This window comes from Aedes albopictus, chromosome 1 (genome assembly GCF_035046485.1).
Source record: "Aedes albopictus strain Foshan chromosome 1, AalbF5, whole genome shotgun sequence".
In the NCBI taxonomy this organism is placed as follows: domain Eukaryota; kingdom Metazoa; phylum Arthropoda; class Insecta; order Diptera; family Culicidae; genus Aedes; species Aedes albopictus.
The window spans coordinates 38,537,770-38,565,764 of NC_085136.1; the positions used below are offsets into that span (position 1 = coordinate 38,537,770).

A 27,995-nucleotide genomic window follows, 5' to 3' on the forward strand; every position below is an offset into this window, starting at 1 on the left:
GACGATGGTCCGAAATATTCTCATCCTACTACTCCTCGTGTTTGTGGGGAGGTTAGAGGAAATTATCAAAAGGGATTTGCAAAAACTGTAGCTTTCACATGTTTGCAGTCCAATTGTATGGTGATAACTGGCCCGTATATCCGACACGGTAAGCATACCGGTACCTAGCGCTGGGAAGCAGTTCTTGCCCCAGTTGGAACGTTACGCCAAGATGAAGAAGGAGAATGTCTGCTACAGAGCTTGATGTAGATTTTAACACTTCTATAAACACTGATTTGTAAAACAGGGCGACGCATTACTTCACACGAATGACCATTTGTAGTGCTCAGCAGTAAGACATTTTTATGAAATGTAGCCTAAATGTTTACTTTCAGGTCAATTCGGGCGATGATTTGAAACCAGTCATGTAAGCATGTCCCTCGTGATTACCGGATCACACTTCGTTATCCATTTTAATAAAACTGACCAAATGCCAGCATTATGAAAATGAGCTGTCGGGGATCGGGTACGTGAAAGTTAACGCAAATGTATCATACATTTGTAATGTTCTATTTTATGCTTTGCTCCATCTTCCCCAACTCATTCTCTCACGCGCAATTTCTTTACGGTTCATGCTTCTGCTGCCTGGCCGTTTTTACACCACTCTGCCATGCCAGCAGCCTTCTCTGGTCCTGCCTTGTCCTTTGACATGAACCTCCTAAATGGAACGCTGACGACGACGACGCTCTCTGCGTACCACCTACTTATGACGGCGCGATCGATAAATTTTGTCTGAGAGCTTTTTTTCGTGCTCTCACGCTGTTGGCTCCTCTTCGCATGCAACATAGCCCCCCCGAAAACCATTCTCGCACTCGCACTCATCGCCGTCAGTGTTCTTCGCAGGCAGGGAGTCCTGCCTGCTTTCCCATTCCAAAGGAACCCAAATAAAGGGAGTTGATTCAGTAAACGACGCAACCCTGCTCCCCTCGTAGACCCACACGCATCCAGCAAGTTCTGGTGGAAGCTCCCTACAAGGGAAGGTTGCGTGCACCGTACCTCGCCTCACTGACTTAGGATAGCTCTCCAATCGTTTCGACTGGGAATTATGTTCCTCAATTATTGTTATCACTTTCCTACGGCTTTTGCCTAGCACAAGGACTGACTTACTCGAAAACAGCGCGGTGTAGGACATAGATTGTATGTAATGCAAAGCGAAGCGACGACCTCTGTTACATTGGTGCTGCCGTATTTCTCGTTATTTGGAAGCAGATAGACTGGAAAATCATCATATGGAAGTTATTTTGGAAGGGTGTAACTGATTTTATGACGAGATTAATTCAAAGTTTTACATAATTATAATGTCGTTTTGAATTAGGGCAATCGAGCGAATCAAAAGGAAGAATAACAAAAATTTAAGAAAATTTAAGTAAATAAACAAGAAGACATTCAACTATTAGGACAAGAAGACAAGAAGACAAGAAGACAAGAAGACAAGAAGACAAGAAGACAAGAAGACAAGAAGACAAGAAGACAAGAAGACAAGAAGACAAGAAGACAAGAAGACAAGAAGACAAGAAGACAAGAAGACAAGAAGACAAGAAGACAAGAAGACAAGAAGACAAGAAGACAAGAAGACAAGAAGACAAGAAGACAAGAAGACAAGAAGACAAGAAGACAAGAAGACAAGAAGACAAGAAGACAAGAAGACAAGAAGACAAGAAGACAAGAAGACAAGAAGACAAGAAGACAAGAAGACAAGAAGACAAGAAGACAAGAAGACAAGAAGACAAGAAGACAAGAAGACAAGAAGACAAGAAGACAAGAAGACAAGAAGACAAGAAGACAAGAAGACAAGAAGACAAGAAGACAAGAAGACAAGAAGACAAGAAGACAAGAAGACAAGAAGACAAGAAGACAAGAAGACAAGAAGACAAGAAGACAAGAAGACAAGAAGACAAGAAGACAAGAAGACAAGAAGACAAGAAGACAAGAAGACAAGAAGACAAGAAGACAAGAAGACAAGAAGACAAGAAGACAAGAAGACAAGAAGACAAGAAGACAAGAAGACAAGAAGACAAGAAGACAAGAAGACAAGAAGACAAGAAGACAAGAAGACAAGAAGACAAGAAGACAAGAAGACAAGAAGACAAGAAGACAAGAAGACAAGAAGACAAGAAGACAAGAAGACAAGAAGACAAGAAAAGACAAGAAGACAAGAAGACAAGAAGACAAGAAGACAAGAAGACAAGAAGACAAGAAGACAAGAAGACAAGAAGACAAGAAGACAAGAAGACAAGAAGACAAGAAGACAAGAAGACAAGAAGACAAGAAGACAAGAAGACAAGAAGACAAGAAGACAAGAAGACAAGAAGACAAGAAGACAAGAAGACAAGAAGACAAGAAGACAAGAAGACAAGAAGACAAGAAGACAAGAAGACAAGAAGACAAGAAGACAAGAAGACAAGAAGACAAGAAGACAAGAAGACAAGAAGACAAGAAGACAAGAAGACAAGAAGACAAGAAGACAAGAAGACAAGAAGACAAGAAGACAAGAAGACAAGAAGACAAGAAGACAAGAAGACAATAAGACAAGAAGACAAGAAGACAAGAAGACAAGAAGACAAGAAGACAAGAAGACAAGAAGACAAGAAGACAAGAAGACAAGAAGACAAGAAGACAAGAAGACAAGAAGACAAGAAGACAAGAAGACAAGAAGACAAGAAGGCAAGAAGACAAGAAGAGACACAAGAGAGACACAGAAGAGACACAGAAGAGACACAGAAGAGACACAGAAGAGACACAGAAGAGACATAGAAGAGACACAGAAGAGACACAGAAGAGACACAGAAAAGACACAGAAGAGACACAGAAGAGACACAGAAGAAACACAGAAGAGACTCAGAAGAGACACAGAAGAGACACAGAAAAGACACAGAAGAGATACAGAAGAGACACAGAAGAGACACAGAAGAGACACAGAAGAGACACAGAAGAGACACAGAAGAGACACAGAAGAGACACAGAAGAGACACAGAAGAGACACAGAAGAGACACAGAAGAGACACAGTAGAGACACAGAAGAGACACAGAAGAGACACAGAAGAGACACAGAAGAGACACAGAAGAGACTCAGAAGAGACCCAGAAGAGACCCAGAAGAGACCCAAAAGAGACCCAGAAGAGACTCAGAAGAGACCCAGAAGAGACCCAGAAGAGACCCAGAAGAGACCCAGAAGTGACCCAGAAGAGACCCAGAAGAGACCCAGAAGAGACCCAGAAAAGACCCAGAAGAGACGCAGAAGAGACCCACAAGAGACCCAAAAGAGACCCAGAAGAGACTCAGAAGAGACTCAGAAGAGACCCAGAAGAGACCCAGAAGAGACCCAGAAGTGACCCAGAAGAGACCCAGAAGAGACCCAGAAGAGACCCAGAAAAGACCCAGAAGAGACGCAGAAGAGACCCACAAGAGACCCACAAGAGACCCAGAAGAGACCCAGAAGAGACCCAAAAGAGACGCAGAAGAGACCCAGAAGAGACCCAGAAGAGACTCAGAAGAATCCCAGAAGAGACCCAGAAAAGCCCCAGAAGAGACGCAGAAGAGACCCAGAGGAGACCCAGACCCAGGTCGTCTGGGTCTTCTGGGTCTAAGGGTTCTGGGTCTTCTGGGTCTTCTGGGTCTTCTGGGTCTTCTGGGTCTTTTGGGTCTTCTGGGTCTTTTGGGTCTTCTGGGTCTTCTGGGTCTTCTGGGTCTTCCAGGACTTCTGGGTCTTCGGGTTTTCTGGGTCTTCTGGTTCTTCTGGTTCTTCTGGTTCTTCTGGGTCTTCTGGGTCTTCTGGGTCTTCTGGGTCTTCTGGGTCTTCTGGGTCTTCTGGGTCTTCTGGGTCTTCTGGGTCTTCTGGGTCTTCTGGGTCTTCTGGGTCTTCTGGGTCTTCTGGGTCTTCTGGGTCTTCTGGGTCTTCTGGGTCTTCTGGGTCTTCTGGGTCTTCTGGGTCTTCTGGGTCTTCTGGGTCTTCTGGGTTTTCTGGGTCTTCTGGGTCTTCTGGGTCTTCTGGGTCTTCTGGGTCTTCTGGGTCTTCTGGGTCTTCTGGGTCTTCTGGGTCTTCTGGGTCTTCTGGGTCTTCTGGGTCTTCTGGGTCTTCTGGGTCTTCTGGGTCTTCTGGGTCTTCTGGGTCTTCTGGGTCTTCTGGGTCTTCTGGGTCTTCTGGGTCTTCTGGGTCTTCTGGGTCTTCTGGGTCTTCTGGGTCTTCTGGGTCTTCTGGGTCTTCTGGGTCTTCTGGGTCTTCTGGGTCTTCTGGGTCTTCTGGGTCTTCTGGGTCTTCTGGGTCTTCTGGGTCTTCTGGGTCTTTTGGGTCTTCTGGGTCTTCTGGGTCTTCTGGGTCTTCTGGGTCTTCTGGGTCTTCTGGGTCTTCTGGGTCTTCTGGGTCTTCTGGGTCTTCTGGGTCTTCTGGGTCTTCTGGGTCTTCTGGGTCTTCTGGGTCTTCTGGGTCTTCTGGGTCTTCTGGGTCTTCTGGGTCTTCCAGGACTTCTGGGTCTTCGGGTTTTCTGGGTCTTCTGGTTCTTCTGGTTCTTCTGGTTCTTCTGGTTCTTCTGGGTCTTCTGGGTCTTCTGGGTCTTCTGGGTCTTCTGGGTCTTCTGGGTCTTCTGGGTCTTCTGGGTCTTCTGGGTCTTCTGGGTCTTCTGGGTCTTCTGGGTCTTCTGGGTCTTCTGGGTCTTCTGGGTTTTCTGGGTCTTCTGGGTCTTCTGGGTCTTCTGGGTCTTCTGGGTCTTCTGGGTCTTCTGGGTCTTCTGGGTCTTCTGGGTCTTTTGGGTCTTTTGGGTCTTCTGGGTCTTCTGGGTCTTCTTGGTCTTCTGGGTCTTCTGGGTCTTCTGGGTCTTCTGGGTCTTCTGGGTCTTCTGGGTCTTCTGGGTCTTCTGGGTCTTCTGGGTCTTCTGGGTCTTCTGGGTCTTCTGGGTCTTCTGGGTCTTCTGGGTCTTCTGGGTCTTCTGGGTCTTCTGGGTCTTCTGGGTCTTCTGGGTCTTCTGGGTCTTCTGGGTCTTCTGGGTACTGAACTGTGAACCGGTCACTAGTCTGTTATTTCATCATAATTTCTAAATAAATCCATTCGTTTTGCCAGCACCGTTATTTGACGATAAAAATTGGCCAAAAATTGAGCTTACTAATGCAGACTGTAATTTCCACAGAAGGTAACCCAAAACGCTTCGTCCTGTAACCTTCCCAGCTCCTCTCGAGCTCCCCTTACTTCCCAAGTTTCCTAAAATAACACCCACCACGAGCTCGGAGAGAGTTCGGAAGGACGGAAGCGTTTTGACGCGTTGCTGGTGTTACACGTCTAATGATGACTTCTGCGCTCCTGGAACGAGAGAGTGCCTTTTGGACGGCGTGGCGGCGGCGCAGGCAAAAAATTGTTGTGTTCTGCTGTAATACACGCCACTGACTGCCGCCGGAATGCGACCTTACCTTGTCCCACCACCACCCACCGAACCGGTGGTGCGGTGCCCTATGTAACCGTTAAACTGCCGTCGGCGTGGGGAGGGTTTTCCTTCGATTGGCAGAGGTTTTGTGTTTTCGCAATATTTTTGCCTTCGCAGCTTTTGTGGGTGGAATCCGTTGTTGGGCTCGTGGGCAGGTTTGGTTGGTAGGTAGGTAGGTAGGTGTCCCAAGGAGACCAAAGGTGGGCCGACTCGTCTCGTTGATGTCTGGCCTGACTCGCCCGTCAGCGTGGCTTGGCTTGGCTGGATATTTTTCGGTGGATTCAATTAGATTTTACGAGTTCGTTGACTCGAGCTCCGCAGTCAGCAGCGCCTAGGCAGGCCCAGACGACGACGGGCCGAATTTTCGCAGGGAACCACGACGACGACTTTGACGTTGCTGCTATGTAGTGTCATCAGGAGGCATCATCAACCAGACAGACCTTTGTCGTTTAACGAATACGTGCGATGGCCCAGACTGGCGTGTGATGCGATATAGACAGACAGACAGTGAAGATGTTTACTGGGAAATGTGAAAGTTGGTCCCTGCATATAAAACGTTTTTCTTTGTCTCTCAAAAAAGAAACTGGAAGACCAATGAAATCACGAGCAGCGTGCAAATGGTTTATGAGTAGAACAAATTGACAGAACTAAATGCGACTTTATTGTTGCTGCTCTAGGGGAGTTTTGTTAATGTTCTGTAATGCCGCGAATATCCATGCACACCTGGAAAGAAAGGTGCGAAGGTTTACCTTTCAAATAACTATTACTTTCTGCGAATGGTGGCAAAGGTCAGCAAAAATTTGTAGAAGTTTGCCAAGATCGGAGATTTTGTTAAGATCCCTGCAGGTCTAGAAAAGTCTATAAAGGTCTACAAGCTGTGAAATATGTTACTCCAAATGCTTACAACAATACTTGTCATATTTAATGCTGAGTATGTTTTCGTTCGAGGCTACCGAGCGATGAGCGTAGCAAATAACGAACTCTAAGAGCCAAACTCAAGCGATGACCCTCGAAGCAAGTTCCACCATTTTCGAAGAACCCACTTCGGGCCAATATCAATTACCGTTCCCTACACCGGATAGGATACACACACACTCCGCTAACAACCTGCAATTTCAAACTACTTTCAAGCTTGAGTTAGCACCATTTACGACCGTGAAGATGAATATCCGCCCCGGCTGGATTAACTTGATCCGTCCCATCCGCACCCACTCCGGTTAATCCACCGCCACGACGACCTTACCCCTCCCTCATTTACAAACTTATCTGGCGCTAACTATCATCATCTACATATCGCGCGTCGGATTGCAATTTTTGTTTTCCATTCTCCAATTTCCCTTCAGTGGGCCACACGTCGTCGTCGCGGCATGGCGCGGCCCTCTATAACCGGATAGCCGGATAGTGCCGGCGGAGGGATGATAAATTGAAACCCAGACTGTCCAATTATGTGAGACACCCGGCTGGAACCGGCGAAAACCTGGCAGGCCGTGTCCCTCCGAAAAAAAAAAAACGCTTAAACAGCCAACATAAGAGCCAATTTCCTTCCAGCAACAACCATTTGCTACGACGACCTGGACCCGGACGATGCGATGGCGCGACGCTACGTTATACCTAGTTGATGCAATCCATCATTTCGAGAGTTTTAATGAATGAAACTTTCGCACCGTTGTTGTTGCTGGTGGGTCGCGCGAACCGCGGGAATGGCGCTCCATCAATGGGATCGCTGCACCGGTGGCGTCACCGTTTGAAGCTTCCCGATGCACCTGAAGGAATAGTGAAGGCTGAATACAGCAATCCTTCATATGGAGTGCTTTCTGCTACCGTGAAGACTTTCTTCTTCTTCAGTTTATTATTCTACCGTTACGTTACAACTATGATAACGTTCTTACCTCACCGGTCAGACTAAGGCCAGGGTGGCCTCGGCTGTACATAGTAGCCGTCTCCATTTCACTCGGTCCATGGCTGTTTGTCTCCAGTTCCGCACTCTGCGTAGGGTCCGCAGATCGTCCTCCACTTGGTCGACCCACCTAGCTCGCTGCGCACCACGTCTTCTTGTACCGGTCGGATGACTCTCGAGAACCATTTTAGTTGGGTTGCTACCCAGCATCCTGATGAAGTGCCCCGCTCACCGTAACCTCCCGGTTTTCGCGGTGTGGATGATGGTTCTCTCAGTAGCTGATATAGCTCGTGGTTCATTCACCTCTCCAAGTCCCGTCTTCCATATGCACTGCGCCGTAGATGGTAAGAAACACCTTCCGATCGAAAACTCTTAGGGCGCGTTGGTCTTCTGCACCAATAGCACAAGTTTCGTGTCCATAAAGGACTGCCGCTCTAATCAGCATTATGTAGACAGTTAACTTCATGTGACGGTGAACTTTGTTTAATCGTAGAGTTCCGCGGAGTCCAAAGTAAACTTGACTTCCTGCCACAATGCGGTCCTAAATTTCTCTGGTGGTGTCGTTTTCGGTGGTCACCAGTGAACCCAAGTACACCAATTCTCCAAGCGCCTCGATTCCATCACCGTCGATAGAAATTAGAGGTGGCGGGTGCGTTAATTCCTCCTTAGAGATCTTTTCCGTCATGTACTTTGTGTTCGACACATTAATGACTAATCCAATTCACCTGCCTTCTTTCTTGAGTCGGATGTACGTTTTCTCAATCGTCTCAAATTTGCGAGCTATTATATCAATATCAATCAGCGAAACCAAGCAGCTGAACGGACATCGTGAAAATCGTCCCACTCGCGTTTATCCCTGCTCTCCTTAGGGAACGTTCAAAAATTACGACCAACATTTTAGGGAGGGGGGGGGGGTCTAGAAAAGTGTGACGTGTACGTGTATTGAGTATAGGGAAATTGCGTGACAGAGGGGGAGGGTCTAGAAATCCCGAAAAACGATGGACGTAATTTTTGAATCTTCCCTTATTACACCCTCTAACGCAATGTTGAACAGCAAGCACGAAAGACCATCACCTTGCCGTAACCCTCTGCGAGATTCGAAGGGACTCGAGAGTGTCCCTGATACGCGAACTACGCACATCACTCGATCCACCGTCGCCTTGATCAATCGTATCAGTTTATCAAGGAATTCGTATTCGTACATAATCTGCCAGCTGTTCAACTGTTCTCGATCGTTTGTATCATACGCCGATTTGAAATTGATGAACAAGTTATGTGTGGGCACGTTGTATTCGCGGCATTTCTGCAACACCTGGCGGAGGGCGTATATCTGCTTCGTTGTAGTGCGTTCACCCATGAATCGAGCCTGGTATTGCCCCACGACCTTTTTTCAATCGGTGATAGATGGTAGCATGAAATTTGAGAGAGTATCTTGTAGGCAACACTCAGTTGTGTAATCGCAGTAGGTGGGACACATGATGCCTTCCATCCATTCCTCCGGCAATACTTCCTCCTCCCAAATCTTGGTAATGGACCTTGGTAATGACTCAGTTCCCCAGTCTAGTGCTCTTCAGAGCTTCTCCACCGTATTTTAAAAGCTCGCTGGGTAGTTGGCTTGCTCCAGCGACTTTGCTATCTTAAATGGCTAACTCCTCCTCAATCTCTTGGAGGTTAGGATCTGGTAATTTTTCATCCTGTCCACATACTCCTAGATCCATAAAGACGCTCATCGTTATGCTGCCACCACCTCTTGACCACTTCACGTTCGCTTGTAAAAAGATTCCTGTGATTGTATCGGCACATTTCGGATTGTGACCATTTAATGGAATTACTCTCATCATGAAGCAATTCGCGAGTGTAAAGCCAACACAAGGCTTACTCACGATTCCGAGTGTAAACAGTGTGTGAGTTAATTCGCACCCGCCTGCTTCGTGAGTAAGAAGCAAAACAAAAACAGAAACACTCATGAGTTTTTATTCGTGAAGAACTAGTGGAGGTGCGGAAAGTGCATTTTATTGTGGTTATAATAGCAAATCCAGAGATTATCCAACATAAACTAATGCTTTATGCTTCATTGCTTGCTTCATTGTTCCTATAAGCAGCACTGACAGTCGTTAAAATGCGTTTTTCGTCAAAATGCAAAAAACTCACGAAGCTTTGCGAATCACATGCGAGTGCTTGCCAGCTTCGGTCACTCACGAATGAAGAAGTATGCGAGTATTCTCGGGCCTCTGTTGTTCACGAGTATGTTTGTTTTGGTTTGTGTCTGCTCATTATTCATCATCTTCATTATTTGCCGTCTCTGATTATGGCACAAAGTCTGTGCGCGAGTAGTTCAGCTTGCCATAGAACTTCCATGTGTACTTAGCGCGGTACAGCTTCTCCTGCCGGCGCTTCTTTCTCTGATGAGGTTGAGACTGAGTTCTACCTGTTCCACACACGGTTACACAAGTTACACATTTTTGTGTACGATTGGATCCGCCTCATTGCTGTGTCAAATGTACACAGTTACTTTTCTGGCTCTAGCGCTGGCATGAGAATAAAATCAACAATTATGTTTGCACTGAACGATTCCTGATGGTGCACCTCATCGTTCAGTGAAAAATAATTATGAACTTTGTTCCCATACCAGAGCTAGAGCCTGAAATGTAACCCAAGCAACGCATATGGTTACTAAAGAGTCACGGTAGCGCATGTAAGGGTTGCACAGAAGTCATTATTACTTACTGCGCAACCATAACCTGCGCTCAGGTAACTGTTTTGTGACCATATGTGTTGCTTGGGAACTGTGTACATTTGACACATGGGTGATGGAGGCTGATCCAGTACACAGCTAGTTTAGATTACCGACTTTAGTAAAATTTTACAGGGTTTTGAACTGCTGACTACTCGGTATTTTTTTCAATTACCGAAGAGTATGTAAATTGAAAAGTTGATCATCTGTCAAATAATATCTGAGCAATTTTTGTTGGGGAAATATACTGACTTTCAGTTATTCGTTTGTTTACAGCTGACTACCGAGTTCCCCAGTTTCACAATACTTGCCCATACCTCGCACTCCCTCGCATTTTATGTTATTTGATCATTTCTGCATGGGTACATTGCGGAAAGTCATGAATGCCGGCAAAATAATCGTCTTTTTAAATCTTTGTCAGCTCTTGGGTGGACAGTACACAATCGTCGACGGATTTGCGAAAGTGGTTGAACAAAACTAGATCCGCGATGCTGCTGGTGCTAAAGTGTGTAAGGAACCCCATCTTTAAACCACACGGGAGAAGCCTCGCATTGCAGTATCTTCCCTGTTCTAGTCCCGCATAATAACCTTCTCCATGAATTCGTCGCAGAATTTGTATTCCTTACCTGTGAGTTGACGGGGTGATAAAAAGATCAAGTCTTCTGCTGCTATGGACGGCAAAATCGAGTTCGATAAGAATTCTGCTGCTGCTGCTGCTCCTGGAAAATGATGATGAATGGATGTTTGACAGCTGCCCGTGAGAGCAGCAGTTTGTTTTCGTTTACATTGGCGAAAACTCGGTACAGGAGCAATGATTACTGAAAATCGGTAGTTGATTTCACTGACTTTTTCCCCTTTTCCGTATAATGTGAGAATTACCGGGTAACAAGTGATTCAAATAACCGAAATCAGTAAAATGTAGAACACATAACTGAAGTTCGTTATCTCTTCAAACAAAAAAGCTGATTTGTCGCCAAATCATTGTTTAACAGTTCGAGCCCAGTAAAAATAGTTACCGGACTCGTTATTCTTAAATAAGTGTGTAGTACACAAATCTGTGTGAATTGTGCACAAGCATGTGTTGTTTCGTTTTAGGGTTGTAAAGTGTAGAATTAGCGTGATGTTAAAATACACATAAATAAAAACAAAATCGTTTTAGGGTGCATGTCTATAACATGCCACATTCACCCTCGTATTTCTTTTGCGATACCTTTTGATGATTCAGGAAAATTCTAATTTTTTTTTTAAATCCTGCAAGGATTCCTTCGAAACATTTTCAAGGATTCTTTCAAAAATTCCTTAAAGGGTCCCTTAGGAAATTTCTTCAATAATCTTTTCAGGAATGCCTACACGAACTCTAACAAGCATTAATCCAAAGACTCGTTTCGGACTTCATTGTATTATGTTTTAACCATTCTATTATTGTAGAAATTCCTCCAACAATTCGTTCAGCATATTTTCAAGGGTTCCTTCAAGAATTTCTCCTAGGATTCTTTCCAAAATTATTTTATGGATTGTTTTGGAAATCGATTTAAGAAATTTATTGGTACATTCCTGCTTCAAGAATTTCTCGACTTACTATTCCAAGGTTTCTTTAAGCAAAAAAACATCTTACAAAAAATATTCGGGAATAGTTGCTTGGGATACTCCAAGAATTTCTACATAGAAAAAACTAAGGAGTTCCACCAGAGATTATGTTTACTTACAATTCCTTCAAAAACTCCTCCAAGGATTCCCTCCAAGATTATCATCAGTATTTTGTCCAAGGTTTGCTTTAGATACTTCCGCGAGGATTTCTTCTACAGTCGCTACAATAATGTTTAAGAAAATTCTTTTTGAAAAATCGTGCAGAACTTTCATTGAGAATTCATTCGAGGATTCCTCCAAAGATTCGTCTCTGAATTACTTTCAAGGATTGGGGTGGAAGCTCAGGTAAAATATTATCTCCTGGGCGCCCATTAAAAACACCACCCCTGGCGAAGACTGGCGCTCGAGCCTAGCTATTTAGCACTGTAGTTGGAGGAAATGCCAATGCAGAACCCGTAGCTTCCGGGAAGGTAAGCCCAGCTCCCTGGGTTAGTGGGTTGGTGTCAGGCCCTGCGAGCCAGCCGTAAAAAAGACTAGCACCGGAAAATCAACAAAAGAAGAATGCGAACCGATACCAAAGGCGACGACCACAGCGACGAAAAGTGACTTGCGATTGGAAGCTCGGTACGTGGAACTGCAGATCTCTCAACTTCATCGGGAGCACCCACATACTCGCCGATATACTGAAGGACCGCGGGTTCGGAATCGTAGCGCTGCAGGAGGTGTGTTGGACAGGATCTATGGTGCGAACGTTTAGAGGTAATCATTTATTTATTTATTTATTTATTTATTTATTTATTTATTTATTTATTTATTTATTTATTTATTTATTTATTTATTATTGAGAATTTGATCCGAAAGTGGTGTCTTAATGAATAAAAATATAAACCTAATTGAACATAACACGTGTTAGAATAGCATTAAACCTCTTAGTCGTAATATTAAAATCAAACAAGTGTACTACTTTGTTGAAGCACTCCAATATTGATCGTACCGGCTCTAGGGATGCATAATCACGGCGTCTGAAAGGCAATCGGAGGAATTCGGGGCGACGAAGAGCATATCCAGGAACGTTGAAGTTGATCATCTGAATCAAGTTGGGCGCGTCAATCTCCGCCGGTAGAAGTTTTGCTACGAACATAGCCTTAGGCCGTTTTCTTCTCTACTGCAAAGTTTCCAATCCTATCAATTCACAGCGGCTCCCATACGGTGGCAGATTTAAAGGGTCATTCCACGGCAAGTTCCGTAACGCGAACCTGATGAACCGCTTTTGAACGGATTCTATCCGGGAGGCGACAGTGCTGTGATATGGATCCCATACAATCGAAGAGGTTTAGAGAATAGGTCGAACGAGACTAACATACAACGATTTGAGCGTGTACGGGTCTCTAAACTCTTTGCACAGTTTGCTCACAAACCCTAATTGACTTCGTGCTCTGTCGATAACTTCTTCATGGTGATTCCTGAATGATAGAGCCGAATCTAGTGACACGCCAAGATCACGAATTGATTCAGTTCTGTTTAACAATTCCCCATCAATAATGTAATGAAACGGCACATGACTCATTTTGCGGTGGAAACTAACGACAAAACATTTGCGGATGCTTAGTTGCATCTTATTAGCACTGCACCACGCTGCAAACTTATCAAGCACAGTCTGGAGTTTGCGACAATCATCAATACTATTTACTAGGATGAACAGCTTCAGATCATCAGCATATGCTAAGCAAAATCCGTCTCCTAGGTGTAGGATAGCGTCGTTTATGAACAAAGAAAAAAGAAGCGGGCTCAGATTGCTTCCTTTGGGTGCACCCGAACTACTTACAAACCAACGCGAGATAGACGAACCAATTTTCACTGCTAGTTTCCTACCGCAAAGGTATGAACGCAGCCATTCCACTAAATTGGAAGAAAATCCAAGCTTTCCTAGTTTTTTCAGCAGTATATCATGGTCAACCTTGTCGAATGCAGCCTTCAGATCGGTGTAAACAGCATCTATTTGTCGACCTTGATCAATGTTGCGCAGGCAAAAAGAGGTGAATTCGCACAAGTTTGTCGAGACGCTTCTTCCTGGGAAAAATCCATGCTGGCTCATAGAGGTGTTCCGACACAATTATCTCAAATAACTGAACACGCGCAAAGCGATGTAATACCACGATATGACCGTACATCGTTTTTGCTGTCCTTTTTATGCACCGGAAACATACACGATGCTTTCCAACGCGTAGGAAAAGTTGAAGCTCTTAATGAAAAATTGAACAGATAAGCGAGAGGCTCCAGCAATTGCTGACTGCATTTCTTCAGGAAACATGCGGCGATCCCGTCAGGTCCAGGCTGGTAAGACGACTTCAGCTTTTTTACTGCTTTTCGCAAGGATTCATGTGACACAACGAACGTAGTAACATCTACGCAATCAGCTGGCGTCAATTCCAATGCAGCATCAGCACTTCCGCGATTATTGGCAAACACGGAACTGAAGAAAGAGGCGAACAGTTCACATTTTTCGGGCAGGCTATTAGCACGTTGGTGGTACAGATACATTGACGACGGTAAACCTGACTCTTTGCGTTTGGATCTCACGAAGTTCCAGAAGCTTTTGGGATTTTGCTTCAGATTACGTTCTGTAGAGGCGGCGTGTTGTCGATATAGTCTACAGTTCAGACTACGGTAACGATGGCTGGCGAACTTGAATGACAACTTGTTCATCGGTGTGCGGTGTTTACGGTATACTGTATTGGCTGCGTTGCACCTCCGCTTCAGAAGTCTCAGTTCGGCGTTCGACCAAGCTGGCTTTTTCGGGGGACGACGTTGTGGCACAAACATCGCAAATGCGTTCTGGAGGATGTCCGTGAATTTATCAACAGCTTCATCTAGAGTAGTGCAACTAGTCACAATTGACCAATTAACCAGTGTCAGGTGCTCACTCAGTCTACTGAAATCTGCTTTTCTGAAGTCTAATGCATTGAAATCGAAGTCGTCCTCGAATGCATCCATCGTTGGACCACAGTTTTCGACGCAAAACAGAAAAGGTTTGTGATTGGGATCGATTCAAACGAGAAGATCGTCATCTTCTTCAATACTGGAACCGTTCACCAACTCTAGTAGACCACCAACAAATAGTAGACGTTGCCGTACTGATTTTTCAAGTCATTTAGTTGCCACATATTGTTTGAGCTTATTCCGTCAACCAATGTTACGTTGGACTGTGTTAGAGATGAACACGCGACGTCCACGGAACATATGTGATCCACGTGTCGTATCCAGCGAATTCCTGGACGATTGTAGTCACCAAATACTGCCGCTGCATCATGTTTGGAAGATGACATCACGGATTCCATGCAGGATATATGACGGTCAATAAGTTGTGCATCGGATGCTTTATCCAGAGGAATATACACCGCTCCAATTGCAAGACTGCATCTGTTCGTTCTCAAGGACACCCACACATGTTCAATTCCAACTTCATCGACTGGAATCAGGTTGGACGGGATGGTGCACATCACCGCGATGAGTCAGAACGCGTTTCGGTACTTGTCAGCGGCGTTCGGTCCCCACGATAAACCATGTAGTCATTGTTGAACAGCATGCACGACGGAATCACTTCATCTAGCCAGGTCTCAGTCAGCACAATCACATCATACCATCTACCAGAGCTGCGGCAACACACGCGAGCTGGGAACAGCTTTTATAGTGATGGGCGACATGCAGAGACGCGTGATCGGTTGGTGGCCGATCGACGAAAGAATGTGCAGGTTGAGGATCAAGGGCCGATTCTTCAACATTAGCATAATAAACGTGCACAGCCCTCACTCCGGAAGCACTGATGATGACAAAGACGCATTTTACGCGCGGCTCGAATGCGAGTACGACCGCTGCCCAAACCACAACGTCAAGATCATCATAGGGGATCTAAACGCTCAGGTAGGCCAGGAGGAGGAATTCAGACCGACGATTGGAAAGTTCAGCGCCCACCAGCTGACGAACGAAAACGGCCTACGCCTCATCGATTTCGCCGCCTCCAAGAACATGGCCATTCGTAGCACCTTCTTCCAGCACAGTCTCCCGTATCGTTACACCTGGAGATCACCACAACAAACGGAATCGCGATTCGACCACGTTCTGATTGATGGACGGCACTTCTCCAACATTATCGACGTCAGAACCTATCGTGGCGCTAATATCGACTCTGATCACTACCTGGTGATGGTTAAACTGCGCTCAAAACTCTCAGAATGTGGAGCGATACAGACAGAAGCGGAAGCAGCAGACCCGTCTCTTCCGGGAGAAAAAGCGCCGCCTGGAAGAAGCGGAGTGCGAGGAAATGGAACTGCTGTGCCGTTCACAAGAAACACGTAAGTTCTACAAGAAGCTCAACGCATCCCGCAAAGGCTACGTGCCGCAAATCAAAATCTGCAGAAATAAGGACGGGAGCCTCCTGAGGGACAAACGTGAGGTGATCGAAAGGTGGAAGCAGCACTTCGTCGAGCACCTGAATGGTGAAGAGAATGTAGGCACGGAGGACCAAGGCAGCAGAGGAAATGACTATGTTGGTGCAGCAGAGGACGGAAACGAACATACTCCCACGCTGAGAGAAGTTAAGGATGCTATCCACCAGCTCAAAAACAACAAAGCAGCTGGTAAGCACGGTATCGCAGCAGAACTCATCAAGATGGGCCCGGAAAAGTTGGCCACCTGTCTGCACCAGCTAGTAGTCAAGATCTGGGAAACCGAACAGCTACCGGAGGAGTGGAAGGAAGAGATAATCTGTCCCATCCACAAGAAAGGCGACAAGTTAAAGTGTGAGAACTTTCGAGCGATCACCATTTTGAATGCCGCCTACAAAGTGCTATCCCATATAATCTTCCGTCGTCTTTCACCTAAATTAAATGAGTTCGTGGGAAGATACCAAGCCGGTTTCATCGACGGCCGGTCGACAACGGACCAGATCTTCACCGTACGGCAAATCCTCCAGAAATGCCATGAATACCAGGTCCCAACGCATCACCTGTTCATCGAATGGAAAATTATGTACGAGAACAGATTTCCCGGGAAGCTGACTAGACTGATAAGAGAAACGATGGACGGTGTGCAGAACAGCGTAAGTATTTAGGGTGAACTATCCAGTTCATTCGAATCTCGACGGGGACTACGACAAGGGGATGGACTTTCCTGCCTACTATTCAACATCGCCCTGGAAGTTGTGATGCGACGAGCCGGGCTCAACAGCCGGGGTACGATTTTCACGAAATCCAGCCATTTTGTCTGTTTTGCGGATGACATGGATATTATTGCTACAACATTTGGAACGGTGGCAGAACAGTACACCCGCCTGAAACGCGAAGCAGCAAAGGTCAGACTGGTGGTGAATGCGGCTAAGACAAAGTACATGCTGGTAGGTGGAACTGAGCGAGACAGGACAAGCCTTGGCAGCAATGTTACGATAGACGGGGATACTTTCGAGGTGGTAGAGGAATTCGTCTACCTTGGTTCCTTGCTAACGGCTGACAATAACGTGAGCCGTGAAATACGAAGGCGCAGCATCAGTGGAAGTCGTGCCTACTATGGGCTCCAGAAGAAACTGCGGTCAAAAAAGCTTCACCCCCGCACTAAATGTACCATGTACAAGACGTTAATAAGGCCGGTGGTTCTCTACGGACACTTGACATGGACGATGCTCGAGGAGGACCTGCAAGCACTCGAAGTTTTCGAGCGACGCGTGCTAAGGACGATCTTCGGTGGCGTGCAGGAGAACGGTGTGTGGCGGAGAAGGATGTACCACGAGCTCGCTGCACTTTACGGCGAACCCAGCATCCAGAAAGTGGCCAAATCTGGAAGGATACGGTGGGCAGGGCATGTTGCAAGAATGCCGGACAACAACCCTGCAAAGTTGGTGTTTGCTAACCATCCGGTTGGTACAAGAAGGCGTGGAGCGCAGAGAGCATGATGGGTGGACCAGGTGGAGCGTGATCTGGCGAGTGTTGGGCGTGACCGACGTTGGAGAGCTGCAGCTGCAAATCGAGTATTATGTCGGCAAATTGTTGATTCAGTATTATCATGAATTTGATGTTAACTAAATAAATGAATGAAATGAATGTAAGCTGCACTCTGTGGCTCTTCTGTGATCATTACAAAAAGTTCCTGGACCGACTGGGAATCCCTAGTTTCTTTCGGAATACAATTATTTCGAACATGGAAAAATGTTCTCTCAAGTCAAGACATGTGAACAAGAAGTACATGCTGTACTGAACGTTTACTGTACCTACTTGACTTTTGCGTCCCATTTCCGCCGGAGCGAGCCGGTCGGTCGGTCAACCAGCGAAGATGAGACGGTGATGAGGCGCTTGTGAAACGTAATTAATTTGATCGCGATGGCGTCACAGTAGCGAACGGATGAACCTCCTTACTAGTGCAGCACGGTACATTCCGCGAAACGGAAGAAATGCATCTCACTCATAGCCGTACCTACCACGGGAAAAGAGAGCGAAAGTGCAACGATTCGGAGCTGGGGTTCTTCGAAGGTACCTAGTTGGTTCTCGTTGCGTCGAAGGGAGGGAAGAGTTTCCATTTGAGCTGGTGGGAGGAGTGTTGAGAAGAACAGATTCTCTCGAAGATCAAGAAGCGCCAGTTCCTACAGTAGCTGCTATAAGAAGTGAAGTAGTAATTTCGATATGTATGCAAATTTTTAGAATTTAGCTGTGAGGGTCGGATCGGGAGAATGCACTCAACGCAGTGCTGTGTAGCAAACGAGTAGCGGAGTAGGGAATTTCTCTGGAAATTGCTGAATCGTTGTTGCTCGGTTTGGGGAAAAGCTGTGGCAAACACAGTGCTACGCAGATGTAGCAAGGAATTACCATATGCTATCAAGGCAAGGTGTTCATAAGTTCCTTTATGTTTATTTCATAGCTGCCAGGAGAAGCTTGCAGCAAACGCATTCCAAACTTTCAGGTTCTAAGCTTCCGGGAGGAGCTATCCAGAAGAATCGCATCAGCTTCACACGAAGTTCTCCAAGCTTCCTGTGCACACCGCTGACCATCAGCGGTACATTGGATGGCAATTAGGGCACACTCGTCAGCAATTTGTTCTGGCTCGGAGTGCACCATTTCGCCAGTCGGTACTCTAGATATCGGAGAGGCCCGAAAGTCACGTGAGATTTTTTTGCTGATACGACGAGATATCCTACTACTCCCGCAATCCATTATTTTAGCTGCTGGTATAGATTATCTGCTTTGCATGTGCGATAATCTGCCTTCAGTACGGAAATTGTAATTAGTAAGCGTGACGCGGCGCAAGAACTGCAGGCGAGCACGAGTTAATATGCGTTTTTTTTTGTGAAAAAACCACCAAAGTTTTCGAGATGAAGATGTAAATTTTTCGAAAATTGTCACAATGTACTTCCACACTTAGTTTTCAGGGGAAGTGCATATCTACGCAAGTCATTTGATTCCAAATGCTCATTTTATATCGCATTCCCCGCATCAACAAAATAGCTTGATGTGCTACCGCGCATGATACAAGCGCCAATTTCTCCGTTTCGAAAACGTTGCATTTTCTAACGCGCTTCGTTTCGGGGACAAGTGGCACGCGTTTCCACGAATTTTCACCTACATATAGTGCGCACGGAAGGACGCTGTGATCAGCGCATTTAATTTCGTCGTAACTACTGGGACTGGGTACCTGATATGGGTAGGCATGCGACGACGCAAAGGCGTTGGATTTCGAGCGAAAAAACAATTGGCCAGCGAGTCGGCGAGCAGGTGTCCGGTGGCTTTCCAATTCCGAAGAAATGGTGTTTTGATTTGCGTTAACGGGCGACGGTCGATGATCGGGTTCGTGGAAAAAGGTGCGGGTTATTGATTGCTGCTATGGTTGGATGGTGTAGCATGCGTTTCCAAAGGGTAGCTGGAAGCAAAAAAAAAAGATTTTTTTTTATGAAATCTTTCCTGGATTCTTTCCGATATTGCTCCAAGGATTCCTTTAGAAAATCCTCCATGAATTGCTTCCGGAAGGTCTTTTTCTTTTCGAAACTCTTTAAATCATCTTTCATGGATTGTTTCAGAATTTCTTCAAGAATTTACTTCGGAATTTTCATCAAAGGATAATCCAGCATGTTCTCAAAAAAAATCATCTTGAAAATTTTGTATGAGTTTCCTTAAAAATTCCTGTATGGATTTTTATAGGGAATCTGTACGAGAATTCTTTCAAGAAATCATCCACGGATTCAGAAATGCATTCAGCGTTTTTTTTAATAGAATCAAAGGTTTCTTCTAGAATTGTTGTGGGGATTCTTTTATAAATATTCCTGGAAATTCCTTCAAAATCCCTAATGCGATAATTCCATAAATTTATCCAAAAATGTTAAGACCAAAAAAGTCTTCTATGGATTTCGTTCAACATTATTCCGTGGAATCTTTCAGAAATTACTCCAAGAATTCGATTTTCAAATCTACCAAGGTTTTTTTCAGGATTTCTTTAAGAAATTTCTTTAGACATCCCCTCATGAGTTTCTCTCCGGAAATTACTTCAAGAATTCTTCTAGGTAGACATCTTTGGATTCCTCCTGAAACTCCATCAGAAATTACTTGTATAACTGAATCCGGTCATATAAGTGTCCATCCAGGAGTCTCTTCATCCAGAAACTGCAACAGGTATTTCTCATAATTCTTGCATTTTACATTAAGTGATGAAGGCAGAAATTCCTCCAGAGATTCCTTCAGGATTTCCTCCAAATATTCCTCTAATTTCTTCTATTGATAGCTCCAGTTACATCATCACGGATTCTTTAAAGCAATATTTAAAAATGTATCCTTGGAATTTCTACGGAAATTGCTTTAGAAATATTTCAAGAGTTTTTTTTCCAAAGATATTTGCTTATCTATGCGTCTATCAAAGTATTCTTAGAGAAGTTTGTTTTTCAGAAATTTGTCTACCAGATTTGTCAACGAATAGTGCTTCGAGAATGTCGTTAAATTTCTCCACGAATTTTCTTCTATATTTCTCAATATGTTTTCTAGGAAATTAACCAAAAGTTTCCCGAGAAGTTTCCCCCAAGTACTTTTTTAGAATTCGAGGAATTTCTTAAGATATTTCTTTTCCAATTTCTTCAAGAAATTTGTGAAATATTAACCCGTTTTTGTTTTGTCCAGGGCACGTTTTAATTTACTATAACTCAATATACTTTAAACCAATTGATTTGATTGTTCGGTCACGGTACCACGATGTCTACCTGCTTACACATATAATCATTATGAATGGATTCAAAATTGACTGATTTGTAACACAAAATCTACAGGTGCAAAAAAAAAGCGGGTATACTTGGTAGAACTTCAGAACCTTCTGCAGTCTGCAGGTATTCATACATACATACATACATACATACATACATACATTTATTTGTTCAACATCATTAAGACAAGACATAATCCACAATAGTACGCCACAATACTCGGTTTGTGGCTGCCGCTCTTCATCCTCGGTCGCGCCCAATGCTCGCCAAGTCACGCTCCACCTGGTCCGCCCATCGTGCTCTCTGCGCTCCACGCCTTCTTGTGCCAACCGGATCCGTTGCAAACACCAGCTTTGCAGCGTTATTGTCCGGCATTCTTGCAACATGCCCTGCCCACCGTATCCTTCCGGCTTTGGCCACCTTCTGGATGCTGGGTTCGCCGTAAAGTGCAGCGAGCTCGTGGTTCATCCTTCTTCGCCACACACCGTTCTCCTGCACACCGCCGAAGATCGTCCTTGGCACGCGTCGCTCGAAAACTCCGAGTGCTTGAAGGTCCTCCTCGAGCATGGTCCATGTCTCGTGCCCGTAGAGGATCACCGGTCTTATTAGCGTTTTGTACATGGTGCATTTGGTGCGTGGGTGAATCTTTTTCGACCGCAGTTTCTTCTGGAGCCCGTAGTAGGCCCGACTTGCGCTGATGATGCGCCTCCGAATTTCATGGCTCACGTTGTTGTCAGCCGTCAGTAAGGATCCGAAGTAGACGAATTCCTCCACCACCTCGAAAGTATCCTCGTCTATCGTAACATTGCTACATAGACGGATCCGGTCGTGTTCGGTTCCGCCTACCAGCATGTACTTTGTTTTTGAGGCATTCACCACCAGTCCGACCTTTGCTGCTCCGCGTTTCAGGCGGGTGTACAGTTCTGCCACCGTTCCAAATGTTCTAGCGATAATGTCCATGTCGTCCGCAAAGCACACAAATTGACCGGATTTTGTGAAAATCGTTCCCCGGCTGTTGAGCCCGGCTCGTCACATCACACCTTCCAGCGCGATGTTGAAGAGTAGACATGAGAGTCCGTCACCTTGTCGCAGTCCCCGATGAGATACGAATGAACTGGATAGTTCACCCGAAACCCTTACGCAGCTTTGCACACCGTCCATCGTTGCTTTAATCAGTCTAGTCAGCTTCCCAGGAAAGCCGTTTTCGTCCATGATTCTCCATAGCTCTGCGCGGTCGATACTATCGTATGCCGCTTTGAAGTCGATGAACAGGTGGTGCGCTGGGACCTGGTATTCACGGCATTTGTGGAGGATTTGCCGTACGGTAAAGATCTGGTCCGTTGTCGACCGGCCGTCGATGAAGCCGGCTTGATAAACTTCCCACGAACTCATTTGTTTTAGGTGACAGACGACGGAAGATGATCTGGGATAGCACTTTGTAGGCGGCATTCAAAATAGTGATCGCCCTGAAGTTCTCACATTCCAAATGGTCGCCTTTCTTGTGAATGGGGCAGATTACCCCTTCCTTCCACTCCTCCGGTAGCTGTTCGGTTTCCCAGATCCTGACTATCAGCCGATGCAGACAGGTGGCCAATTTTTCTGGGCCCATCTTGATGAGTTCAGCTGCGATACCATCCTTACCAGCTGCTTTGTTGGTTTTGAGCTGGTGAATGGCATCCTTAACTTCCCTCAGCGTGGGAGTTGGTTCATTTCCGTCCTCCGCTGCACTGCCGTCGTCGTTCCTTCCGCTGCCGTGGGCTCCCGTGCCTACGATCTCCACGCCGTTCAGGTGCTGATCGAAGTGCTGCTTCCACCTTTCGATCACCTCACGTCCATCCGTCAAGAGGCCTCCGTCTTTATCCCTGCATATTTCGGCTCGCGGCACGAAGCCGTTGCGGGATGCGTTGAGCTTCTAATAGAACTTCCGTGTTTCTTGGGAACGGCACAGCAATTCCATTTCTTCACACTCCGCTTCTTCCAGGCGGCGCTTTTTCTCCCGAAAGAGGCGGGTCTGCTGTTTCCGCTTCTGTTTATAACGTTCCACGTTCTGTCGAGTCCCTTGCTGCAGCATTACAGTCCTCGCTGCGTTCTTCTCCTCCAAAACCGTTCTGCACTCTTCGTCGAACCATTCGTTCCGTCGATTCCATTCCACGTACCCGATGATGCTCTCGGCTGCGTCGTTGATGGCTGCTTTCACTGTACTCCAGCAGTCCTCTAGAGGGGCCTCATCGAGCTCGCCCTCGTCTGGCAACGCGGCTTCGAGATTCTGCGCGTATGCTGAGGCGACATCCGGTTGCTTCAGTCGCTCTAGGTTGTACCGTGGCGGTCGCCGGTACCGTACATTGTTGATGACGGAGAGTTTTGGGCGCAGTTTGACCATCACCAGATAGTGGTTGGAGTCGATGTTGGCGCCACGATAGGTCCTGACGTCGATAATGTCGGAGAAGTGCCGTCCGTCAATCAGAACGTGGTAGGCTGACCAGATTTGTCCCGTTTAAATACGGGACACATTCCGGAAACTAAACAAAAAGAAAATCAATGTCCAAAAACAGAACTGCATGATGTAAATAATGCTATTTCAGCTAGAAAGAACGAATAATTAAGTTAAAAACGTTAACTATGCTCCAGAGACGAGCGTTTGAAAATTTTGTTGTCCCGTTAACCGTTATGTGTCCGACAAATTTTTTGCTTTTTTCTACACCGTGCTTTTTAAATGGGCGCTGGGTACCCGGGTACCCTGTCGGCCACATAAGGGTTAAATACGGGACGGATGGTCAGCCTAGAACGTGGTCGATTTGAGATTCCGTCTGTTGTGGTGATCTCCAGGTGTAACGATAAGGGAGGCTGTGTTGGAAAAAGGTGCTACGTATGGCCAAATTTTTGGAGGCGGCGAAATCAATGAGTCGTAGGCCGTTTTCGTTCGTTTGCTGGTGGGCGCTAAACTTACCAATCGTCGGTCTGAATTCCTCCTCCTGGCCTACCTGAGCGTTCAAATCTCCTTTGATGATCTTGACGTCGTGGCTTGGGCAGCGGTCGTACTCGCGTTCGAGCTGCGCGTAAAATGCGTCCTTGTCATCATCAGTACTTCCGGATTGTGGGCTGTGCACGTTTATTATGCTGAAGTTGAAGAATCGGCCCTCGATCCTCAACCTGCACATTCTTTCGTCGATCGGCCACCAACCGATCACGCGCTCCTGCTTATCACCCATCACGATGAAAGCTGTTCCCAGCTCGCGTGTGTTGCCGCAGCTCTGGTAGATGGTATGATTACCTCTAAACGTTCGCACCATGGATCCTGTCCAACACACCTCCTGCAGCGCTACGATGCCGAACCCGCGGTCCTTCAGTAGATCGGCGAGTATGCGGGTGCTCCCAATGTAGTTGAGAGATCGGCAGTTCCACGTACCGAGTTTCCAATCGCAAGTCCTTTTTGTTCGCTGGGGTCGTTGCCGTTGGTCTCGGTTCGTATTATTCTGTTGCTGATTTTCCGTTACAATGCAGGTATTCAAAGAATTGTTTTTTTTAATTCCTTAAAAAAATGCTCAGCAATAGATTTCTGCAAGAATTGTTTAGATAACTTTTGGAAGGAAGGTCTGAATATAACCAAAACAGTTGTTGGAGGAATATCTGAAGAAAACATTGAACATAATCTCTTGAGAAATTTTCCCGAGGAATTTCCAAATAAAAGCCCAGGAAAATCCCTTAATAAAATGGTGTAATATTTTAAGTACCCACTGAAGATATTCAAACATTAATTTCTGAGAAAGATTATGGAAAATTTCTAAAGGACAACACCATTTATGTAAGAATCTCCGAATCCATGTGAAAAATATTTCACCTGGAATTGCATCTCTTGCAGAAACGTTTGGAAAAATTCCTGGAGAAACCCCTAACGGAGTTCCCAGCAAATTTGAGACATCTCTAAAAAAAATCTAAAGAAATTTAAGGAATATTTTATATAATCCTTTAAGGCATTCCAATGAAATGTAGTCTCTTGAGATTATTTTTTAGAGAAACTGAGATTATTTTTTAGAGAAGTCACAAAGAAAATTCCCGAGAGGAACAATCAGGTGAACAAAAATCTCTGGAGGAATCCCAGGAGAAATTTTCAAGTAAATGCTCGGACAGGGACACATTCTAAAGGGATGCTAAAGGCACTCTTCATGCGCTTCGTTGGCAAGCCTGAGAAAAAAAAAATTAAAATTTGTATGGAGCATATACTTTGGCCAAACACCCTCTCCCATTAAGAGTTTACGTAGTATATGGACAGTCTCTAGCAGGAATCTTTAAAAGAATTCTTGCTGAAACCTATCTAAGAAATCCTGCGAGTATCTTCTTTCTGTCAACATTTCAGATTTCTTTTTGAATAATATTGACAGTATCTCTACTTAAACAAATTCATGGTGGCATCCATGGAGGTAATTATAAAGAATTATCTGATTTTTTTTTAGTAATATTCTTGTTAAACCCATGAAAGGACTGCCAGAAAAAATGTCCCTTCCGCAATGATTGCGGAAAAAAATTGTGAAAAAAAGGCATGGAAGGAATTTCCTGGAGCAATAGTGAAGTAATTAGCTTGCACTGATAATATTTTTTCGTAAAACCTCGACGTAAATATTTCGTAAAATTAATTTTCGTAAATTGGAAGCAATTTGCCTTTAAACTACGGTCTATTCGTACCACCATGTTGAAACACTACAAATGGAGTTGAATATTGTAACGAAATCACTAATCTGACAAACGTTGAACTTGCTCATGCGTAGATATTAATTCCAGGTTCGCCGAACGTAAACAAAATATACAAAAGTATTTTGAAACGATCTCAAGCACATCAAAAATATTTCCGTTGCAGAAAACAACGCGTTTGTAAACTAGACGAGCGATTTCGTACATAAAATATATTTACTTGTATACAATTTAGGACTATGAGGAAAATCTTTTTATTTATTTTTTTCAAAAAAATCGCCAAAGGTTGCATCTTGTCTCCTGGAAAGGAATCGATAACCGGCTTTTGAGGAAAACTTTACGAGGAATCAGGCCTCAACAGACCGCAAACCTATGCGACGTTTGTGGAAAAAGTGGAACGGTGCAGAGCCTATCATTGACGTGACCTTCTGGAGCCTTGGTCCAAACTTTAGTCCAAGCATTAATTTCACTCGTATTTGAGCGTACACCACTTTGGGACCAAACATTAAAGGTGTATCGGAACAAAGTGATAGCGGAGAAGCTCTGACGGCAAATTGCGACGGAATTTGGAGAAGACGTGACAAGTAATTTAGTCCGCAGTAATTTCTTTTTGTTGCAATCTAATGTTTCGCTTTTTCGTTTTTAGCGGACGACATCAAGAAAAAATGGAAGACGGTGCGGAATCAGTTCGGTAAGGAGCTACAAAAAGTACCGGAAGGACGATCAGGCGATGAAGCGCCCCTCAATTACGAAACTTACACCACCTGGCCGCATTTTAAGTCGCTGTTAGAGGTGGGCAAAGCGGCTAACTTCAGTGATCGGATTCGAACCGGATCCACCACATTAGTGAAACGGATCTTTCGAGCGGATCAGCGGCTCAGTTCTGCATGACCAAGCCTCACTGAACGAATGGGATTGCTTGCTTCCAGTTGAGGGGCCCAGAATCAAAGGGGTGTAAGTGACCATTTTGTCGATTTTGAGTTGAGCAAATCAAAAAAATCTTCAGAATTCAAGCTTTCAGGAACATTTTTATAATTGTTTTTAAGATTGTTAGAAAAATTACAATAAATCGTAGAAAATTGGGTCGATTTTGAAACTTCATACAATTTGTATGGGATGAAAAATTGGAGATAACGTTTAAACCTCATTTACTCGAAACTTGGTTTTTGTCAAATACACCCATTTGCTTCTAACCCCCTCAGTTATTCTCTCAAACATAGCTTACGACACTCATTCTCTTGGTGTGACCCGCATTATGTCTCTCCCAGCGCCAGCACCACACAACATACTGCTGAAGAACCGAACGAAAGAACTAATAATGTGTGAGCTCGGGTTCGGATTGTTCGGTCAGCTCTGTCGGGACTGCCGGTACTTCTCTTCAGCAGGAGATCACATGCGTTGTTTGCGGTTGTAAGGCAAGGGATGAGGGAACTTGGCCACTGCTGTTGGCAGTGTTTGCTTGGCGCGAGAGAAACACGTATATTAGTCGTAGATTTGTGTTTTGGAAATGAACCAGAGTAAAACGAAGAGAAATATCGGTTCTTTTACGCTCTTTCTCACAAACTTTTGATCCGACTATCTCTGTAAAAGATCCACGGCTCACTAGTTCATTTTTCTGAAACGGATCTTTTGAACGTGTCCGGATCTGATTGCCCATCTCTAGTCGCTGTTGTTCCTCAAGGACCACATGAAACCGCGAAAGTCGGGCGGAAATTTACAACCTGATGGCGCCGAGACTCCCAGGAATGCCAATATGCAAGAAACTTGAGCAGATGATACAAGTGATCGAAATGAGATTGTTGAAATCCCCGAACCGACAGAAATCGACCACACCGATGAAGGTGACGCACGACCACTACGCCGGGCCTCCAAAAGAAGCGCTCAGCATCGTCTAATCGATATCGAGGCGAAAAAGTTTGCTACCCCATGTCCGGAAGTTGCCCGCGGAGGAAAAGCTACTGTTCCGTACCGAAGTGCAAGAAGTAGTGCATAAATTTGTGTTGTTACCGTACGAAACGGTAACATTTTGCTTGGCCGATGGTTTGGGGAAGGAGGATAAATGTTTTTTTCGCGATAACGTTCAATTTGAACGTTCCGATGGGCAGCACCAGTGGTGTGCGGTTGGTACTGACGAGCATCCTCTGCTCGGTAATGAAGTCGACAGCGATGGTGGATCGGAAGTACGAAGACGATAAAAGACGAAAGTGTGGGGCAAATAAAACGACGATCGAGGCAACCGAGCGGGGAGTAGAGTACGAGCCATCGCGCGATACGGACGTCGACGGGATCGGGCGAAGACCGCGTGGAAAAGACCCGGCCCTGGTGTTCGGTATCAAGGGAGCCGGTATCCTCGCGAGTGTAGTCCTGCCGGACTAATGCCGGACGAGTTAGTACCAAAACCCCCCCCCCCCCCAACGG

The 27,995-nt window shown here is 45.3% G+C and overlaps 1 pseudogene; it reads left to right on the forward strand.

Annotated features, from left to right (window-relative positions):
• LOC134288291 (uncharacterized) overlaps positions 1 to 27,345 on the forward strand; it is a 68,772-nt pseudogene extending 41,427 nt beyond the window's left edge.
• The last annotated feature ends 650 nt before the right edge of the window (positions 27,346 to 27,995 follow it).